This window comes from Pteropus medius, unplaced genomic scaffold, assembly GCF_902729225.1.
Source record: "Pteropus medius unplaced genomic scaffold, Ma_sr-lr_union100, whole genome shotgun sequence".
Taxonomy (NCBI): domain Eukaryota; kingdom Metazoa; phylum Chordata; class Mammalia; order Chiroptera; family Pteropodidae; genus Pteropus; species Pteropus medius.
In genome coordinates this window covers 7,681,615-7,695,022 of record NW_024344370.1, presented here as the reverse complement: position 1 = coordinate 7,695,022, position 13,408 = coordinate 7,681,615, and the positions used below count along the sequence as shown (strand labels likewise).

Genomic DNA, 13,408 nt, shown 5'->3' with positions numbered 1-13,408 from the left:
ACTAATTGCTGGAACCTGTGCTGCCTTACATGGCCAAAAGGACTTTGCAGATGTAGCTAAGTTAAGGGCCTTGAAATGAGGAGATTATCCTGGATTACCTGGTATACCTAGGTGTTTAGTAGAAACAAAATACGATCAGAAGAGTGATAAGAGAGGCAAGAGGGTCAGAGTTAACAGAGTATATGAAGACAGAAACAGAGATTTTTGAATCAGAGAAAGATTTAAAGATGGAGGAAGGAGCCAGAAGTCAAGAAATGCAGGTGGTTAGTAGAAGACAGAATAGGCAGAAAAACAGAACCTCCCCCAGAGCCTCTAGAAGGAATACAGCCCTGCTAACACTTTAATTTTAATCCAGAAAGACTGATTTTGAACTTCTGTCACTCATAACTGTAAGAGAACAAATCTGTATTGTTTTAAGCTGCTAAACTTATGGGAATTTATTACAGCAGCAATAGGAAACTAATACAGTGCCATAAAGTTAAAAATTAGAAATCAGTAATAAAATAAGCACCAAACCAAGTTTCCTAATACATTTGGGAAATAAGCAATAAAAAGTTCAAAGTAATTCATAGGTCAAAGAAGAATTCACATGGAAATTATAAGATAGCTAAAACTTTATAAGCACAGTATAATGTACCAAATATTGAGGGATGTATTCAAATTATAAGAAAACATATAGCTCTAAATGTTTATATCAGAAAACAAAAAGGCTAGAAATTGATGATCTAAAATTTAACTCAAGAAGTTACAAAAATTTGTGAGGAGAAAACAAAGAAAGAAGAACAGATGAAATAATGAAAGAATTCACATTTAATGAAACAGAAAATAAGAAGATATAAAAAGGAAAGCTTGGTCTTTGAAAAGAATTAGAAACAAATTTCTTATTAATTGGTCAGGTTTTTAAAGGGATGGTATAAATAATATTACAAATATATGTAAAAGTATAAGAGAATACTATAAACAATTTTGTCAATAAATTTGAAAATTTAAACTGAACACTTTCCCAAAATATATAAATAAAAATGGATCAAAGAAGAATTGGAAAAACTAAATAGACCCTGAAACTATTAAAGAAATTGAATCTATAGGCAAAAAATCTTACTGTAAGAAACAGCACTGAGCCCAGAAGTTCTAACAGGTACATTTTCCAGGACACACAGGCACTGGTAACTCTTGTCTTATACAATCTATTACAGAGAACAGAGAAAGAAAGAAATACTACGGTTCTTTGCAAGAAGTTAGCATAATCCGATAGGAAAATCAAGGAAGCAAGCACAAGAAAGGAAAAATAAAGCTGATTTCTTTTATAACAGTATATGTAGAAATTGTTTATTAAAATGTATATATCAGCTGGACTTTTTTAAAGTTATATTTTATTCAGTACTACTGAATATTTTATAGCAGGAAGATTTTTCAGGTTTTCATCTGCCTCATTGCTGGAAAAAGAAGTCTTTCTAAGAGACTTTAAAGTTCTTCCTAATTTGTTACAAATTTACTAAAATGTATAGCACTTTTAAAGAATATCTCTTAGTACTCTACTTGTGAAGAAGGAAAAAGGTGGTATTTTAGTACGAACTGGATACACATTCACCATCAATCCTCCAAGGAAAGGAAATGGACAGAAAATGAAGAGTAAGGCGGGGTAGGAGAGGATGTGAGGAAAGTAAGGGGAAAAGGGGAGGAAAGGGAGAAGAGGAGAAAGACAGAATAGCAGCTAACATTTACATAGCCCGTGCTTTGTATGAGAAAGTCTTTTAAACACTAACATATTTACTTACCGAAACTCCAAAATAACACTATTATTATGTTATAATGTTATAAAATAACATTATTATCATCACCACTACACAGAGAAAGAAACAAATCAAGAGATCAGTTGCAATCATTCTAATTCTCTTTGTGGGATAAGATACTCAGTGGACTCAGAGAAAATACTGAAAAAGAAATTCCTATGAATGAAAGGTCGTATTTTGATCAATCGTCTTTTCTAAAAGATTCTCAAGTAAAATCTCCTTATTTTAATGAATGAGGGAATAGAGGCCTTTAAAGAGATTGAGAATTATACTTGTAAGGCAATAAAACCTCAAAATGACAGGACAAAACTAATCTTCAGACTATTTTTGTGTGTACTGATACTTTATTTGGATAAAACTTAGTGATAAACAAAAAAGATCCTCACAGTATATTGCTCATGGTATTCTAATAGCACATACATAAGATAAGTAATAGTGTCATTAATGGGTGAACAGCACAGAGTTTGCTAAAGTTCTATCTCTCTTATTTTACTTGTTCCAAGTAAAGGTCTTCAAACATTCAAAAGGCACTGGGAATTATTATTGGAAGTACAGTGATTCCTAAACCTGGGTTGATAATTGGTACCAATAGGGCAGGTTTATAAAATGTAGGTTCTTAAGGCAATCATAAACCTATAGAATCAGCATCTCTAGGACACAACTCATGTTTTTGCTGTCATGTTTTTTAAAGTTTGTTACTTTGATTAGAAGTTCCTAAGGAACTTCTAATATAGAAGTTGTTGAGGATATTAAAATTTCAGAAAACTACAAGCTAGCTTTTTATTATAAACGTATAAAGATATTTCAGGTTCTGGGTAGTGACTGAAATTAAATAAATAAAAATTAATTTCATTGGCATTTGTGTAGCTTAAAGTTAATGTACTTATGTTAAATCCTAATTTATTAATGAAAATAATAAGTTTGAGGAATTAAAACCAGTGGTATGCTATGTTCAAAAACTGGGTGCCTGAGTGTAATTCCATGAGTATTGATTGGATTATATTTTTAAATACTGAAAGAATATTTTGTTAATTTTTGTGCTATTTTCAATATGACTACAAATGCAATATGCATTATTATAATTTTCTCCATCACTTTAAGTGCAATCAATAAAACAATACATCAAACCCCAAGTTTAGCATTTGCCAATTTCTGTGGTATAAATACTCCATCCATAGCCAAGTTCAATGCTACTAACATGATGTCACAAAACACGGAGTTAGGAAGAGATGCACAGTAGTCCACCGTTATACAGTATTTCTACTATACACACACACACACACACACACATGCACGCACACACGCAACAAGCATAAATAACCTCAAGAGCATAGCTAATAGTAAAAGGTAGTCAATTAATTAGGAAGTAATCAATTTTGAGTACTTGTTTTTTTTTTAATATAACCTACTATTTATTTATTGTAAGCTGTCTCATGCCTAACCCCACCTAATTAGAGTAGGAGTAGAAAAGGAAGAGCTAAAATTAGAGAAAAGAAGACACTTATGATCTGAAGAACTGAATCCCTAAACTACGAAAGAGCGATAGAGAGAAGAAAATACGTACTTTCTTTGGGATAGTCCTGACTCTTATAAAAGGTGGCCAGGCACTCAAGGACTAAACATCCCAAATACATCAGAGGTGTAGTGAGAGGTACAGGCTACCCAGGCACAAGAAACCTACCAATCCTTTTAAAAAACACAGCTAAGAGTCAATGTCACTCTTTAGTTTTTCAACATAGCATTAACCCCTAAACTCAAACTCCCCTATTACAATCTAGACTAAGAAGTCAGGTTTATATTTAAAACTACAAGAATCAACCACTTTAAGTGATGTTTTTTAGATGATATAAAACAAAGTAACATCTGATCTGGGATCCTCTCGCTTTGGGGTGAGAACTGTCCCAGAAACTCCTACTATGATTGCAGGGGAAACCATGGTAACTGCTTGAACATTTATCTCTACCTTAAGAAATACACCAGAATATATTAGAGTGGTAGCATGCAAAATGAGTCAAAAAACAAAGAAACAAAAAAAAAAAAAAAAAAAAGCTTCAAATTCCCTCCTGACAGTTAATCCATAGTTATCTCACCACATAGTTGTTTGCTATCAGCTTTTGTGCTACTTGGCTGCCACCTACCAGAAATGTCATTATTAAAATTTCAATATGCATGCAATCATCCAACAGGATTTCATCGAAAGTTATTCTATTTCTCCCAACATAGTTATGTAATTTCAAACTTTTGCCTCACTAACTTACATAGCATCCCACCTCCTACCTCTGCTGCCTTTTGTCTTTTTCTACTTTTATGTAAAAAGGGCTCCTCATTGAATCCCAAAGGTGAAAGATTTTTACCTCTGTATGAATCATTTTAAAAAATATTGTTGTTAGTACTGTATTTAATTAAAATACAATCCATAATTGTTGTTATGTAACCTCTGTCCTTCAGATTTTAAAGCATCCTTTAATAGAACCTTGAAAATTTATAACACTGATTGCTTTCTGACATGTAGAATTTTCTGTGCCATAATGTAGAAAGATTTTTGAGTACTGGAGAAGGCCAAGAAATATTTAAACCATCATCTTGTTTCATGACTCTCCAATTAAATCTAGAAATACAAGAAATTGTATTTTAAGTATATTTTAAGTAATTAAAAATAGTATATCAGATAAGTATATAACGGTTTAGTTGCTCAGAAATTTTTTTTTAATTCCATCATTAATAATGGAATAATTTTTTAAAATTCCATTATTAATGATGGAATAATAGTTCACACCTAAGCATGTCTATTTCAGAACAAAGTCAGAAAATGTTCTAAAAGTCACTCTTGCTTGTGATAGTTCTTTTACTTCAATTTGGTCTCAATAGGTAATAAACGAGAAACCTGAGGAGAAACAAAGAATCTGCATTCTTATTAAATACCTATATCACAAGTGTTCAATAAATATTAAACACTTGCAAAAGAAGTTCTCTTCTACCTATAGATGGCTAGAGTTTAACATTATTCTAAAACTTGTAAAACCCAAGTTCTCTTAAATGGGTAATTAACACAATAACAATTATACCAAAATAAAAATTGAAAAATGGCCTACAATCAAATTTAACAATCTTCGATAGGAAGTGTCCCAAAGCCAGTTGTATAAAACAGAATACCCATAGAGATGCCTTGTAAATGACAAGACATAAATTATGCAAATGTAGCAGAAACTTCTCAGTACATTTTCAAATTTCCAGCTTTGTTTTCTCTAAACTACTCCTTTGAATGCTGAATTTTACTCTAATAAATTCCTAACTCTACAAAAGGAAGAGATGAACTTGGAAACAATCAGGACCAAAAGATATCTTGCATAGGCCCCAGTAATACACAAGCAACAATCCATAGAATTTATGATTATACAAACATATTCAATGTCATGATTCACAGCAATGAATTTAAAAACTGGTTTCATTCAGAATCTTCAAACATTCAAGCAGATGTCTAATAGAAAAGAATAACTAGTTAGAAAGAAATCTATTAGCTTTACTATAATCCAAATATATTAGGCACAGAGCATTATATCAATATATCAACAAAGAGAACTCTTAAAAGACCTTATTTTAAGAGAGTTGAAAAAAATTACTATAAAGGGAAAAATTTCTTTTTATGTACCTTTGAACAAGACATTAAATAAAATTAAAATACAAAGGAAACTACTGTTCTTCCACAAATTAAGTGTTTGAAAAAGTCTCAGCTTAAGGGTTTCAAATGAACAAAATTGCACTAACGTATTTTTATGCATCAGCTATTTCCTGGAGGTGATTAAATATAAAAAACTACTCTGCAAATTTCAATCATTTTCTCAACTTCCCTGTTTGAATATTTGCAATATTAACAACGAATTTTTATTTGTTTATGTGGTTAAGTAATTCCTCAATGTGGAGAAGTTTTTTTCTTACAAGGTAACCAAATTGTTGAGGTTTCTAACTGAAACTGCCCTGTTACACTACTTACATGACTGCTACTTAGAGAGTTCAGGCAAGATACAAATTTGGTTAAAAAATTATTACTATAATTTTCAAAACACTCAAATGAAAATGTCAAAGTGAATGAGATTATAGTTTTTATATATGAAATAAATGTGACTTAGTCTATCTTTTCAATTATTATGTCCCATTTCTTTGTATGTTTTATACCACATTTTTCTGAAAGCTAAGATACTCATTCTACTTTGAAAAGATTAAAATTTCTATTAAATAAATGATAAATTAAAATAGTTTAAAATGTAATAAATGATTTCTTAAAGTAGACAAATATAGATGCCAATGCATTCTACAATTTAAGTCTTTTCAATATACAATACTAATATATATTATTATTTGTGTCTACATTCAATAGTATAGTCCTGGCACTAAACAGAATTTTGGAAATTATAAAGTCTTTAATTGTACACTACAAGAAAAACAAAGTACTAAAGAAAGAAAAAGTGAGAATAAATCTGAACTGAATTTATACATGCATATTAACAATTTCAGCTAATCTGCTGAGAATTAGTTTAAGCAAATGATTTTTAATTAATATTCTTAATTGAAGAAATTATTTAAATTTTTTTTCTTTTTTCCCGTCTACCTCGCCCGTAAATGATTTAGATGACAGCCATATCTACAATATCCGTCTGTTGGGGACTAACAACAAAATTTGTTTAATTTTAGACATGTATGACATCTTGATTTTGACAGATTTGTAGGATATCCAGATGGAGATATTAAGCAGGCACTTGGATATAGTGGTTTAAAGTTCAAGGGAGAGGTCTGGGTGGAAGATAGATAAGGGTTAGCAGTCGTCATATTAGATTTTGATGCCATAGGAGTGGGTGAGCTAAATAAAGAATTCTGGGGGAACACTAAGATATGAACTGGCAGATAATGAGGAATAGTTTCAGAACCTGAAAGAAAATAGAATGGTAAAATGAGAAAAATAGTGTGATCAAAGCTTTAAAGAAGTTAATCAAGTTAGAGTGATTTGTAAAGTAGAATACCAGTAGTGATCTTACCAAGAGCAGTTTCAGTAGATTAATGGAGCTAGAGTAAAATTACTGGCATAGGTAAGAAAGTTGAGATCAGAGGCATGGATTCCTCATTTATTAAAAAAATTAAAAAATACTGAGCACCTATTTAATGTGCCAGGCATTGTGCTAGGCTATATTGAGATGCTAGGCACTATCGGAATAAATGATAAGAAGAAAGCCCTCACTGCTAGAGAAGACCAATCATGACTCTATCAGTAAAGGATCTTAACTGCAGGCAATAGAAACCTTTGCTTAGTTTAAACCAAAAAGAAAATGTTAGATAGTTCACGGAATTGTTGCGAGGCTGAAGAAACAGGCTCAGAAACTGTAATGAAGGAGAAAACCATGGAGAATGCCACAGAACTAGTCCAGTGAGAACCTCACTGCTCCCACAACCAAGCACTAGCTTCTACAACTGGCATCATGTATCTCACTGGCACTAAACAGTGATGGTGCCCCCAGCCTCAATGCTCTAGTGTTACCCACCCAAAACTAATTTAACCAAGGAATCCTAGGTTTAAGGGAAACTATATCCTGCCCACTATACACCCACCTTCCTTCTTGGAGATTCCCAGTACACAAGAGCAAATAAAAAGCTCCAAGAAATTCTTCATTTTGTTAGATAATCTATGTAACTCTGTTGAACAAATTGTTCCCCAAAATTATTGGCTTCGGAATACTTCTATCTTGTTACACCTAAAAATACTCCATGATCTGAAAACACTGCTAGAGACTTAACAAAATGTAATGACTTGCCGGTAATCCATAATGAACATGGATTAGTGGTAAAGATCAAAGTAAAAGATAAATGACATACATGACACTTAGAAATGATAATATAGGAAGACATAAACAGTAGAAAGGGAGAAGCACAAATGAAAGACACATTTTATCATTTATTTAGGAAAATAATATTAGAAATAATATTGATGAGAAAGACAAGGCAGGCAGTCTGTAAAAAGCGTTGGATAGTACAAATGCAACCTATCTTTCAAAGTTCTATTCAATGCTATTTTCTTCATAGTTTAATGTGATCTGCCTCTATGGAAGAGGTAACAATAGAAAGACAAAAATGAGCTTTGGAGTGAGAAGGGCCTATGTTCACATTCTGATTCTGTCACTTACTAGCTAAGTCAACTAGCCAATATGTGTCTAAAATATCTGACTAATATTATGACGAAGGTAATGATAACAATACTACCATTTATTGACCATTTACTGTACACCATTTACTCATTTACTACTCACAGTGCTTCAAGATAGGTGGAATCATCCTTATTTTATAGGTAATGAAACTAAGGTTCAGTGAATTTAAGCAATTTTTCTAAGATCTTGAGATTACTTTGAACTTCAAGAGGAATAAGATATAAATAAAGTAGCCTGAAGGCTGTATGTTAAGTGCCATACAAATTTTAGGTGTTATTAAATAAAAAAAATATATATATATATACCTTTGCTATCTGTATACACATGCTTGTTAGTCTTTTTTTTACGAAGACTGCTTTCAGAAATTAATACCAGATAACAAGGTTTGAGAAATGTGAACATCAGTCCCTTAAGAACTAAATACTGATTGACAGCTTCTTTCTACCGCATTGTTTCAAAACTTCAGATTTGAAACTAGTGTTACTAGTATTTTTGGAAGCTCTGATGAGTCAAATGCTTTGACCAAAATGATCACTGAATTTAAGTAAATAAAAGGTCATGTTTCTATTATAACATTAACTAACTAGATGGTAATACCCACACTTCAGTACATTCTCTAGACATATCCCCAGGAATGATCATTATTTGTTAAACATATTTTCTAATTAAAAGAATAAATGTACAGGTCCTGTCAAAGTAATGGGCATTTTTATAGCCATATAGGATTAGCATTCTAGTATCCGGAATGAGGTTGACCTCAAGACTTCACTGGACTATCCTGAATTCAGTGCTATGGATAGCCCACCCTATCTCAGAAATGCTTTAACTTCTTATATATATCTTTGGTCTGAAATAGCTCTTTGCATATATCTCTCCATGACTGGTGTTACTTGATCACTTAGACACTGTGTGTTCCTCCATAGGCAGAATGTTATTCACCTATAAAGGTACAAGTTACCCTGCTAAGGTACTGAGGATACAAAAATAAATATAACATCTACACAATGCAGTATACATACACATGACGTATTACTGATTGTACACTTGAAACATTTGATTTAATTAACCAATATCACCTCAATAATTTTAATTAAAAATATATTAAAAAAGAAAGTGTGTGTGTGTTAGTGTATGAAATTTGGTAAGCATTAAATAAGCATTACGTGATGTCGTCACATTGAGCAACTATATTGCTCAAAGGTGAACTTGAATATAGAGAAACATTTAATTGGAATATTAAATCACTAATAAAAGAAAATAGTTGTATATCATTTTAAATTATTTAAAAAAACAAGTAAAGCTGCTATAAACATTTGTGTAAAAAAAAATCTATCTTTGAGGAACATTTGATTTAGTAGAGAAGACACTACTAGTATTTTTGGAAGCAAATTTTTATTTATTTATTTATTTCTATTTATTTTTTAGGTGACACAACCCTTGGTTGACCTCACAGACTGTCAGCTTACAATCCCGTATTTTTTATTTTTTACGCCTACAGTACCTCGTCTTCCTAGGTGATCTCCCATCCAAGTACTAATCAGGCCCGACCCTGCTTAGCTTCCGAGATCAGATGGGATTGGGCTCATTCAGGGTGGCACTACCAGTATTTTTGGATTGAGATTACTAGCCAATATCAATTTTATTTTGTATTCTTATTTTCTAGATTAAACAAAAAAGTCAAATTGGATAACTCATTCTCTACTTCTATTTGGACATCGAATTTACCAAAACAAACAAACAAAAAGGCTATTTTTTTTTAATTAAAAAGCTAAAAGTCAAATCATATAATTTCATCATATTTTAAACAGCAAGACCTATTTAAAATCTTCCAATAGCTTCCAAATATATTTAAAATAAAAATCAAACTTGCTACCATAATCAATCAATCCTAATTGATCTGGCCTCAGACTACCTCTGATCTTACTTTATACTACTCCCCACTTTGCTCGGTAGTCTAGCTATAAGCCTTCTTTCTGTTCTAGGAATAGAAAATCATTCCTGCGTTAAGGCCTTTTCCGATAATCCAATCAAAAGAAAAATCCACATGTCTCTCTCCCTAACTTGTTTATCACATATTCCAGTTTATTTCTTCATAGCACTTCTAATTATCTGATGGAATATTGTTTATATATTTGTTGTCTGTCTCCTTCTTCTAAAATTAGAATGCCATGATACCTGACATCTGTTAGAATGGCTATTATCAAAAAGAAGAGAGATAAGTGTTGGCAAGGATGTGGAAAAAAGGGAACCCTTACGCACTGTTGGCAGGAATGTAAATTGGTACAGCCACTATGGAAAACAGTATGGGGGTTCCTCAAAAAATGAAAAACAGAACCAGAAATCCTACCCCTGGGTATACAGCCAAAGGAAATGAAATTGGTATCTCAAAGAGTTATCTGTACTCCCATGTTCATTGAGGTGTTATTCATGTTAGCCAAGATATAGAAGCAAGCTAAGTCTCTGTCAATGGACAAATAAATAAAGAAGATGTGGTAGATATATTCAATGGAATGTTATTCAGCCTATGAGAAAGAAGGCAATCCTACCATTCATGAGAACATGGATGGATCTTGAAGTCATTATGCTAAGTGAAAGAGAGAAAGATAAAAACTGCAAGATCTCATGCATAGAATTTGAGAAGCTGAACTCATAATAACAGAGTAGAATGGTAGTTGCCAGGAGTGGGGTATGGAGGAAATGGGAAGATGCTGGTCAAAGGGTACAAATTTCCAGTTATAAGATAAATAAGTTCTGGGCATATAATGTACTACATAGGAAGTACAGTCAACGAAATTGCTAAAAGAGATCATAAATGTTCTCACTACACACACACACAAAGTAATTATGTGTAGTGACGAAAGTGTTAACTAACCCTAATGTGGTAATCATTTCTCAATATATGTTATGAAGTCATTATGTTATATACATTAAACTTACATGATGTTGTGTTTCAATTAAATCACAACAAAGCTGAGAGGAAAATTAGAATGCATGAGATAACATGTACCTTTAATATCTTGTTTGCCACAATATTTCAGCACTTAGCCTAATACTCAATAAATATTTCTGAATGACTCAAAGGTGCTCAATAAATTTTTCTGAGTGACTCAAAGAATCACTGAGTTGTTGAGCTACAATTCAAATCCAGGTCTGACTGGCTGCCCATCCTTAGAGTTTCTCAACTACATCATACAATTTGTGAGGTCAGGGTTGGCTCTAACTTATTTTTGCACCTCTGTATCTCCTAGTACATTGCTGCGTGTACAATACGCTATCTATATATACTTAATAAAGTAACATAAGTTCTTAGGTACTGGAACAATAAACAAAAATAGTATGTGAGTATCTGTAGGTACAGAACCAATTCATGCCATTCTCTCTTGCTAGAATGAATACTTCTCCAATTCAACAACCCTTCTTTTTCTGTTTAAAAAATTACTCAGCTTTCAAGAACCATAGCTTGTTTCTTTCTTTCAGTCTTCCTCAGCACTGAAAGTTAGACATACAACTTCTGAACTCTCACAATTTTTTCTTATCTTTATTATACTACTATTTCCCATAAGACTGAGCTGACTCCAACTTTTTTTTCCCTTCTTTTTTTCCTGCCTTCTTCCCTTTTCCTTTCCTTTCTCTCTTTCTCCCCTCACTTTTTACCTCCCTCTCTCCTTCCCTTCTTCCCTCACTCCCCTATCTCTTTTCTTCTCTTCCTTTTTCTTTTTTTAGGTGATTAAGTAGAAAGTTTTCAAATGCTTTTAAAACATAAACATCTATAGTCCTGGAATTATAATAAATTATAATCCTTTAAATGATATATCTTAAATGCTCTCTAGTTACATTTCCCAAGTAAATTGTCCTTAAGGGTAGACTATGACAAATTAAAGCATTCCCAATGAAGCTGAGACACCAATAACAGCTTAACAAGTGCATTTGTAGGACCATGAGATCCCCAAAACTTCAAATACTAAATTCAAATTTACCTAGGCTCTCATAAAGTATATAAAAATATAAATTTTCCTATTATTACAGTTAAAAATATCTAAGATCTGGAATCTTTCCATTCTGATGTTTAAAGACTCAAAAATGCTCTTTTACTCCCTTACATGATAGTCCAGTGGATTTCATAAACAATGCTTTTTAAATACTCCATATACTGAGAAGTCTACATTTGGTTATCCATATCAAAGACTTTGCACTATAAGAAAACATCTATTTCAGTTTACAAGTATTATCCTTTAACCTGGGTAGCATAATATATCATTGAAATATAATATTCTTATTCATTGATTTGATCCATAGGAAATCATGTTTGCTATAGAAAGCTACATGAGACATTGGAAGGTAAAAAAAAGATATCTGTAAGCCAATAGCATGGGAAAAGGGAAAAGGGAAAAATAATGACACAAAAACTCAGTGAGCAAAACCATGTAGGATAAATAAGATAAATGCGAACAGCCCAATTATACTATCTCCAAAGGGTTATTGTTGGAATTCAGAACGAGTCACCCCAAGATGTGTTTCTATGTATGTGGATTATATGGGCTAAGGGCAATTTTAGCTTCAAGCTCAAGAGAAACGTCTGCCTGTCCCTTTAACTACCTAGAAGAAGTTGAATTAGGGGCCTTGCCCATAATAAAAGATTATCAGCGATAATCTCTTCTTGACCTACCTATACAGAATGGAACAGAACGGCAAGGTTTTAACGAAACATCTGCTCTTCTTATCATCCTGCAATGATCCTTTGAAGCCCCCAACGTTCATTACTTCATCCCTAGCTCAGGATGTCTTATATACCTCAATTCCCCTTTCTATCTCTGAACTTGTCCTTTATGTGGGGTCTCTGACTCTCATATGTGTGGAGGTTCCTATATATATTTATGTATTAAATTTAGTTATTTTCTCTTGCTAATCTGTCTCATGTCTATCTGATCATTAGACCAACCAAAAGAACCTTGGCAGGTAGAAGAAAGTTTGTTCCTCTCTCACATTATGAAAGCACTAACATTTTACAGAATAGAAAAGTAAATGGTGGTCATTATTGTAATTTGTACCATCATATAATCTCTTCAAGAAGAAACAAGAACCAATACAGACTCTGTCAGAGATGATTACTTCAAAGAAACCCAGCTACCCAGAATAATTTTTTTTCTGGGGTTTGGCATAGCTAAAGTTTTAGTGCATTTCTATGCCATTATCATGAAAATTAGTTATTTTAACCTTGTCATGTTGCTCCAAGGATACAATCCTTCATTTGAGGGAAAGGATTTGATTAATTCACTGCACCTAAAAATGTTACCTGGTTCATAAGTAGGCTTTTTTGTGTGTGGTGGTGGTTAATTTAAATTGGAATATTAATAGCAGAAATCTTTCTGCCATTTCAGCAACAAAATTTATCTGAGACAATATTCTTAGTACTTTAAGAGTTAA

General features: G+C 32.4%; 1 protein-coding gene and 1 pseudogene across 1 annotated transcript in view; both read right to left on the bottom strand.

Moving 5' to 3' along the window:
• NDUFAF2 (NADH:ubiquinone oxidoreductase complex assembly factor 2) overlaps positions 1–13,408 on the bottom strand; it is a 124,257-nt gene that overhangs the window by 92,068 nt on the left and 18,781 nt on the right. The gene's annotated exons all lie outside the window — the stretch shown is intronic.
• On the bottom strand, positions 9,474–9,593 carry LOC120608401 (uncharacterized; annotated as a pseudogene).